The sequence below is a fragment of the Lycium ferocissimum genome, chromosome 2 (assembly GCF_029784015.1).
Source record: "Lycium ferocissimum isolate CSIRO_LF1 chromosome 2, AGI_CSIRO_Lferr_CH_V1, whole genome shotgun sequence".
Lineage (NCBI taxonomy): Eukaryota > Viridiplantae > Streptophyta > Magnoliopsida > Solanales > Solanaceae > Lycium > Lycium ferocissimum.
The window spans coordinates 39,855,693-39,864,912 of record NC_081343.1 but is presented as its reverse complement, the minus strand read 5'-3'; the positions used below and the strand labels follow the sequence as shown (position 1 = coordinate 39,864,912).

General features: G+C 37.2%; 1 protein-coding gene across 2 annotated transcripts in view; it reads right to left on the bottom strand.

Moving 5' to 3' along the window:
• Positions 1-8,870, bottom strand: part of LOC132037080 (WPP domain-interacting tail-anchored protein 1-like) — a 55,146-nt gene extending 46,276 nt beyond the window's left edge. For both annotated transcript variants that reach the window (XM_059427528.1, XM_059427553.1), the window contains exon 1: positions 8,860-8,870. The gene's annotated coding sequence lies outside the window, so the exon portion shown is untranslated. The remainder of the gene's footprint in view (positions 1-8,859) is intronic.
• Between the last annotated feature and the right edge of the window lie 350 nt (positions 8,871-9,220).

Here is a 9,220-nt window from a genome sequence, read left to right as displayed (position 1 = left end):
ACAGGCAGTGCAATTTTGCAAAAAGATAGTAGCCTGATGTTTAATTTGCTTCAAAAACTTTCTGGAAATACCAAATTAAGAATCTTGGATGAAGATCACACTAAAGAAACAAAAGAATGAATGTGATAATGGACAACTTTAGCATGTCAGTGGCAGAAGTGCACAAAGTGTCTCTCAAACCAATACCATAAGAGGATGAACATGTAAATATATCGCAATATAGGAATAGTTCCCTCCGTAGTGCTAAATAAAAGCTTTCACAGGGACAAACTAACTGTCCCAAAATAGAAGCTGAACAAACATATCGAATATAAAAGATTAATAGATAGCAGAGAATGTTTCATGCTTGCTTAATTCAGAGAATGTTTCATGCTTACTTAATTTAGAGAGATTTTCAGCTGATTTTAATTAATAAGACGTAGCAGTAAATTTGATATAAAGTTATTTATTGGGTTGTTTTTTTTTTTTTTTTTTTTTTTTTATTGGGTTGTTTCTTCCTGTTCAAAAGTCAATACAATATACGCATTTATACATTTCTCATCCGGTGATCTTGTTCGAGAATGAAAATATCTAGGTAGGTTGCAACCTAGAGGTGGAGCTAAAAAGAAATCCTTTATAGATTGAAAAAGCGGCCAGCAACATCTTCTCCTTACTGAAATAAAGCAAGTCTTTATTAGCATGGTAGCATGTCATTCAACTATGTAAACACAAAAATATATGCTACATTCTATCTATTGTAGTTGTTCATTTCCCACAAAATGTATTGAATCTAATGAAAGTCCAGATTTTTCTTGTTGGTAATGTGTATAAATTTTGAGGCTTAGCTCTTACCTGATGCAGCAGAATATGGAGATAACATCAATTGCATGATAATCCCAAGTATTACAACTTGTTGACATATTTCTACGGCAGAGCGAGCATCACCTGTTACTGTTACCTGGATAAAGTACACAATACTTTAATAGTAGCTTAGAGTCACATTTATACAGCTTTTAATCTCAAATAAGTATTTTAGATGATCAAAAGCAGATAATTAAAAATCACAATGGACTACTAATTTCCTTGAAGCAGACCCAATTGCAGGTTTTCAAAGGATCATTAAACTAATTTCTATTCACTTATTTTCTCAACTAACTTCATGTCTCTGTTATATTCTTAGTAACTTGATTCTGATTAAAATGAGAAACTTAATTTCCAATTACATAATGGAGATGCATCGGGATTTAACTGAATTATTCGTTTCAAGTAATCTAAAAGAGCTATTCATTACATTACTTTCTTTTACAGTATTTAATTCAATTGCGACCTTTCAGAGATGCTTCATCCTGACACAACTTGTTACACCTTAGGAAAATTCCTCTTATCGTACGATGAATAGACTGACAAGGGACATGACGAATACGAAGTACGGACAAGTAAGAAATAGTATGTGATGAATCTAATTAGGATTTCCGAAGGCATTCGGAATAAAGAAAGAAAGTTGTTAAGGAAAGCGAGTTATAAGTTGAATGTATCGGATGAGAATTTCGAGCACTAAGTTAATGATGTCTTAATAACCCTTCGAGGAAGAGTTATAACATCCCTTAGAATGATATTGAAGTGTTGAACAAGTGTTAAGAAGGTTCCATAAGGATCTGAGATCAAACGAGTCGACGAAACAACTCTTGGAAAACTGGGCATATAATATCTACGGACCGTATGTCCAGCCGTAGATCCAGCCCAACATGTTATGATTCACCGGACCAGATATACGGTCCAACATACGGTCAGTAGATTTTATACGGACCGTATGTTGGTCCGTATATTTCAATCGTGACTGAGTTCAATTTATATAAGGGACCAATTCTTATTTCATTCTCATTTCACCTTCACTTCTCCACAACACAAGAAGCCTCTAGAGTGTTCCAAGCATTTCATCCATGAGAAAACCATAGAAATCAAGGATCAACGACAAGAAATCAAGAGAATCAAGGGAAGGAAACCCATTAAAAGTCATCCAAATCAAGGAAATCCCAAGAGAGATAAATTAGGGTTTTGGTGCTAAGGGTGAATCACCATTCCAAGCTTGTTCCTCTATTGTCTAAGGTAAGTTTCATGATCTTTACATGCTATTTGAAGTATTATTGAGTCAAGACTCATGGATTGTAGAAGTGTATAGCAAATGGGTCATCAAATGGATGAATAATGTCATTTTGAAATAGTAGTTGAATGGAATCATGGAAATGGATATGTTGATGTTATAAATATGTTATAAATGATATTTAGAACATGAAACGAGCATTGGATACGAAAGAATGCAATAGTGAACTTTGGCCATAATTATGGAGAATTGGTATGAAATTGTGAAATGCGAATAAGATGAATGAATGACGATTCTTTAATGGTATTGTGATGATTGTTAGGAATGTTGGGAGTTGATATGGAATATGGCGGAAAGTAGTATAAACAAAGGAAGTCTTTGCCTAAATTTCTATAGCTTTAGTAAGTATGCTTTCATGATGATATAGCTAATGTCGATACGAATTCCATTGAAGGTATAAACGAGTGCACTAACGGAGAACGAGCAAGCGATAAAATAGCTAAACGACAAAGGTATGTGAGGCTAGCCCTTTCTTTCCAAGGCATGAGTTCTATGGCATGAAATTCCTCTTCTACTATGAATGTTCTATCTCCACGAAAGTTAAAAGTCCCCACTCATGAATAGCTATACGAGATAAGAGATATGAGATGAATACGATAATGATGATAGTAAGCTAAAGTCTAGAGATGCTATAGTCTATGATATGATGCTCCTAAGAAGCTAATGATGTAATATATGTAATCTAATGATATTGATCAATGTGCACACTCACCTTATGCTTGTCCCTTCAAGGTGAGGCAAAATACGTAAGAATGCTCATAACGACATCGGGGGTCCACGACCTTACGTCACCCCGATAAAGTATGATTAGCTAAGAGTCTCTATGCATGTATTGTATTAAGTACATGATGTCAAGCATACCATGATGAGTTATGATAAGCATATTATGATGAGCATGATATAATGAGCATATGATGATATTACACCGCGCCTAAATGGCCGGGCAAATCACCGCTAAGGCGGCATTTATATACACGTGGCCAAATGGCATGGCGATCACCACTAGTGGGCAGCATGAGATGATATCCCGGACGCGGGATGCCTGGACGCGGGCTAATGATGATGCTAATGTTACTGATTATTACACCGTACCTATATGGTCGGGCAGCTTATACATTTATGCATATATGACATGATGATAATGAGTATGAAAGTAAGCTAGCATGCATTGCTTCCTTTATGACTCGATCGGCTACGGAGTTGCTCTTATTGATGCCTCCTTATTTCGTTGATGTTTCATTATTGTTTATGCCTTACATACTCGGTACAACATTCGTGCGCGTCTTTTCTTCGGACGCGTGTTCGTACCCGAGGTAGACAAAAGTGACCCGGACTCAGGAGCTAGCTGATTGATTTGAGAGCACTCCATTTTTTCGGAGGTGCCACGGATTATTCTTTTGGTACATATGTATATATTCATGATTGGGCAACGGGGTCTGTCCGTCCTATATATAGCACAACTCTAGTAGAGGCTCGTAGATACACATGTGTGGGTAGTATGGTCCCATGGTCTCCATGTATATGTATGTGTATGTATATATTATTTTGTTAGCCAAAAGGCTTATGTTTATAAAAGTGATCATGTTTCAAACGATGAGATATTTCTATGAATAAGAGCATATAGTATAAATGAGAGCAGATAAGTAACAGCATGAGCGGTGTTCGGTGGTTAACCCCGGATACCCGTCGCGGCCCGTAGCTCGGGTCGTGACAGAAGTAGAAAAAGTCAAAATGATCCGAGATCGGTTATTAACAGCTCAAAGTCGCCAAAAGTCTTATGCGGATAACCGCCGGCGAGATCTAAAATTTCAAATCGATGATTGGGTGTTCTTGAAAGTATCGCCGATGAAAGGGGTGATGAGATTTGGTAAGAAAGGGAAGTTGAGTCCTCGCTATATTGGACCTACGGAATCATCAATACGAGGTGGGTCAAGTAGCATATGAATTAGACTTGCCTTGAGCTTGAATTGGTTCATCCAAAAGATTCCATGTTTTGATGCTCCGCAAATGTGTTGGAGATCCCGCGAGATCGTGCCGGTAGATGATGTTTATTACTGAAGAAAAGCTAGCCTATGAAGAAGTGCTTATTGCCATATTAGACAGGCAAGTACGAAGGCTTCGAAACAAGGAAATAGCTTCAGTTAAAGTCCTATGGAGGAATAACAAACGAGAAGAGATGACTTGGGAAGCGGAAGAGAAGATGAAGTCTACATATCCGCACTTATTTCAGCCCCCAGAAGAAGTATATGATGAAACGTCGGGATGATAAGGTATGTATGCTTTTCTTTTATGCACATGGGTCGTGTGTGGCCAATTTATACTGTTATTGTGTTGTGCTTTCTGTGAGGCAATGATATTATTCATTGTGACAGGATAGTATCGCCATATTACAGGGGAAACTCTGGCGAAATTTTTCTAGAATTCCCGATGACTTATCATTCGAGGACGAATGTTCCAAAAGGGGGGAAGAATGTTATACCTTAGGAAAATTCCTCTTATCGTACGATGAATAGACTGACAAGGGACATGACGAATACGAAGTACGGACAAGTAAGAAATAGTATGTGATGACTCTAATTAGGATTTCGAAGGCATTCGAATAAAGAAAGAAAGTTGTTAAGGAAAGCGAGTTATAAGTTGAATGTATCGGATGAGAATTTCGAGCACTAAGTTAATGATGTCTTAATGACCCTTCGAGGAAGAGTTATAACGTCCCTTAGAATGATATTGAAGTGTTGAACAAGTGTTAAGAAGGTTCCATAAGGATCGGAGATCAAACGAGTCGACGAAACAACTCTCGAAAAAGCTTGGGCAAACATACTCTGGACATGCGGCCGTATAATATCTACGGACCGTATGTTGTTCGTAGATCCGGCCCGGCATGTTATGATTCGCACTTGGACCAGATATACGGTCCAACATACGGTCGATAGATTTTATACGGACCGTATGTTGGTCCGTATATTTCAATAAATGAGTCTCGAGTTCAATTTATATAAGGGACCAATTCTTATTTCATTCTCATTTCACCTTCACTTCTCCAACACAAGAAGCCTCAGAGTGTTCCAAGCATTTCATCCATGAGAAAACCATAGAAATCAAGGATCAACGACAAGAAATCAAGAGAATCAAGGGAAGGAAACCCATTAAAAGTCATCCAAATCAAGGAAATCCAAGAGAGATAAATTAGGGTTTTGGTGCTAAGGGTGAATCACCGTTTTCCAAGCTTGTTCCTCTATTGTCTAAGGTAAGTTTCATGATCTTTACATGCTATTTGAAGTATTATTGAGTCAAGACTCATGGATTGTAGAAGTGTATAGCAAATGGGTCATCAAATGGATGAATAATGTCATTTTGAAATAGTAGTTGAATGGAATCATGGAAATGGATATGTTGATGTTATAAATATGTTATAAATGATATTTAGAACATGAAACGAGCATTGGATACGAAAGAATGCAATAGTGAACTTTGGCCATAATTATGGAGAATTGGTATGAAATTGTGAAATGCGAATAAGATGAATGAATGACGATTGCTGTTAATGGTATTGTGATGATTGTTAGGAATGTTGGGAGTTGATATGGAATATGGCGGAAAGTAGTATAAACAAAGGAAGTGCTGCCCAAATTTCTATAGCTTTAGTAAGTATGCTTTCATGATGATATAGCTAATGTCGATACGAATTCCATTGAAGGTATAAACGAGTGCACTAACGGAGAACGAGCAAGCGATAAAATAGCTAAACGACAAAGGTATGTGAGGCTAGCCCTTTCTTTCCAAGGCATGAGTTCTATGGCATGAAATTCCTCTTCTACTATGAATGTTCTATCTCCGCTTGAAAGTTAAAAGTCCCCACTCATGAATAGCTATACGAGATAAGAGATATGAGATGAATACGATAATGATGATAGTAAGCTAAAGTCTAGAGATGCTATAGTCTATGATATGATGCTCTAAGAATCTAATGATGTAATATATGTAATCTAATGATATTGATCAATGTGCACACTCACCTTATGCTTGTCCTAAAAGGTGAGGCAAAATACGTAAGAATGCTCATAACGACATCGGGGGTCACGACCTTACGTCACCCCGATAAAGTATGATTAGCTAAAATCTCTGCGTGTATTGTATTAAGTATATGATGTCAAGCATACCATGATGAGTTATGATAAGCATATTATGATGAGCGTGATATAATGAGCATATGATGATATTACTCGCCTAAATGGCATTACCAATCCTAACACCAAGCTGTTGCCTTATACACCCATCAGCCGGATGGCGTAGGCGATCGCACCTTAGTGGGCGAGATGAGATGATATCCGGACGCGGGATGCGTGGAAGCAGGCTAATGATGATGCTAATATTCTTGATTATTACACGTACCTATATGGTGGCAAATATACATTTATGCATATATGACATGATGATAATGAGTATGAAAGTAAGCTAGCATGCATTGCTTCCTTTATGACTCAGTCAGCTACAGGTTGCTCCTTATTGATGCCTCCTTATTTCGTTGATGTTTCATTATTGTTTATGCCTTACATACTCAGTACAACATTCGTGCGCGTCCTTTTCTTCGGACGTGTGTTCGTACCCGGGTAGAAGGAGGTGACCCGAAACTCATAGGAGCTAGAGTTGATTTGAGAGCACTCCATTTTTTCGGAGGTGCCCAACATGATTATTCTTTTGGTACATATGTATATATTCATGATTGGGCACTTGTAGGGGTCTGTCCGTCCATATGTCTAGCACTCTAGTAGAGGCTCGTAGATACGCATGTGTGGGTAGTATGGTCCCATGGTCTCCATGTATATGTATGTGTATGTATATATTATTTTGTTAGCCAAAAGGCTTATGTTAATAAAAGTGATCATGTTTCAAACGATGAGATATTTCTATGAATAAGAGCATATAGTATAAATGAGAGCAGATAAGTAACAGCATGAGCGGTGTTCGGTGGTTAACCCCGGATACCCGTCGCGGCCCGTAGCTCGGGTCGTGACACAACTGTATTCAATATATATATTGTTCAAAAGATTAGAAAAACTAACATCGAAGAAAAAGTGGACAAATTTTCCCAGAAATCAGTAAGTAAAGCCAGAATCGGTGAGAGAAAGAAAAGAACATGAGGCAAAAAGTTACCAAAAGTGAGGCAACAGAGGCCATCATGGCTTATGGTTCTCATCCACATAAGCTTCATTTATCCCATCCAACATGTGTAATATCTTGTGCAATCTCTCCACCAAACTGACAGAACAAAATTCATTGATCAAAATGTCACTGAACTTGGACAGCGTAATTATATAAGCTGGTCTTAAAATAATACCGAATTATACTCTTCTTCCCTCAAGTGCACCTTCCAGTTGCTTATACTTGATTTACGCTCTTCTATAATAACTTCAATTTTGAAGTATCAGTTCATGTTTATAAATTTTCATTCAGTGATGCTCATCTTCTGCATGTAAACGCAGTATATTTACGTGAAATAAGAAAGTGGTTGTTATTTTGTCATCATAAAAGACCAAAATGAATAAAAGCTTAGAAGTATATGTGGTTTATGGATCACTCTGAAAACATTTGATTACATATGTCGTATAAAGAAATAATTTTATTAATTCCAAAGAATAATTAGGAAAACTCTGCAACATATATGAAGTTTGGTGAAATAGGAAGCACATAGCTAGACAGAGGCGCCCATATTTATCTTCAGAAACAAACTTAGCAGTTAAGACTGCATATCTTTGCTTTGATCATAATAAATTGACCAACCACGGGAAGGTACAATTTTTGCTATTCTTTTTCCCCTTGCTGGAGTTAAGGCAAAAGCATCACATTTTATAGCAGTTTGCATAATCCGGAAATAACTATCCAGGGGTAAGCCTTTCTAATCAAATTTTCATAAGGCAGGAAATCTTAATCCTCTGTCTTGACACTACACCTTATTTGTTTTGCTACTACTTCATCCTCGATAAATATTTAACACCTAAAACCCATTGAAAGAAATGTTTCTAGGAAGAGAAGTGTGCAAAGTTCATTCAAAAGGTATGACACTTACCACATTACAGATGGTCGTCCTGAGTTGCAATCTGAAGATGGCACTTCCTTCAATCTGTTACCACAAACACTTGAATTCCGCATCATGAAAACTATAGCATGAATAAAGCTCCTCACCTTATGTTATCATATTATCCCAAAAGGGATTGCAAGCATACTCTAAAAAAAGGAGTACATGATAACCAAAAAAAGGCACAAGAACAACGATTAAGAAAATTGACCAAAGTTACAAATATGAAGTTTCTAGGAGACTGGTATTATCTAAACCATAGTGCTCCACGTGTCTCGTAATGGCTATCCATTGTAAGTTTGCACAGAAGGAAATTAAGACACCATTCATCTAAAAATAAGCAACCGTAATGGTTGGCCTTGGCTCAAATAGACAATAACAATAAACTGAGTTGATCATAATGCAACTTATGCCAAATACCTATTCATGAATTTGCCTGGAGGGTAGTTCTTGTCTCAAAAAATGTAAGGATGAAAAGTTCTATTTGTTTGAAACCAATTAATCTGTATCAATAATCATTTCTAACACAACAAATCCAACATAGTATGTATGTCCTTCAAATATCTACTACATTGTTGTAACACCCCGTACCTTTAACCTAAGCTTTGACCATGATCCTAGACTTAGAAAACCCGATAAAGAATGTGAAAATTGGAAATTTCCTCTTCAGTTGTAAGATGGTGGTTTACGCCCATGAACAGTGATCGTATTTCAGTATACAGCTCGTATTTCAAGTCGTAAAAGGGAGAGTACCAAAGATTTCGAGAGCATTAGGAATTTGACACTTAGAGGTTACATCGTTAAATACGGATCGTATTTCAAAATATGGCCTGTATTTCAAAACGTATTTGGAATTTGGGTCCTTGATGAAAGTTGTAGAGCTTTGAAATACCTTTCCAACGGTATATTATGGGGGTCAAACGGACGTCTGTGCAAAGAGTTATGGCCATTTTACTGAAGAGACGCAGTGCAGTCCATACGGACCGTATTTCAAAATACGGCCA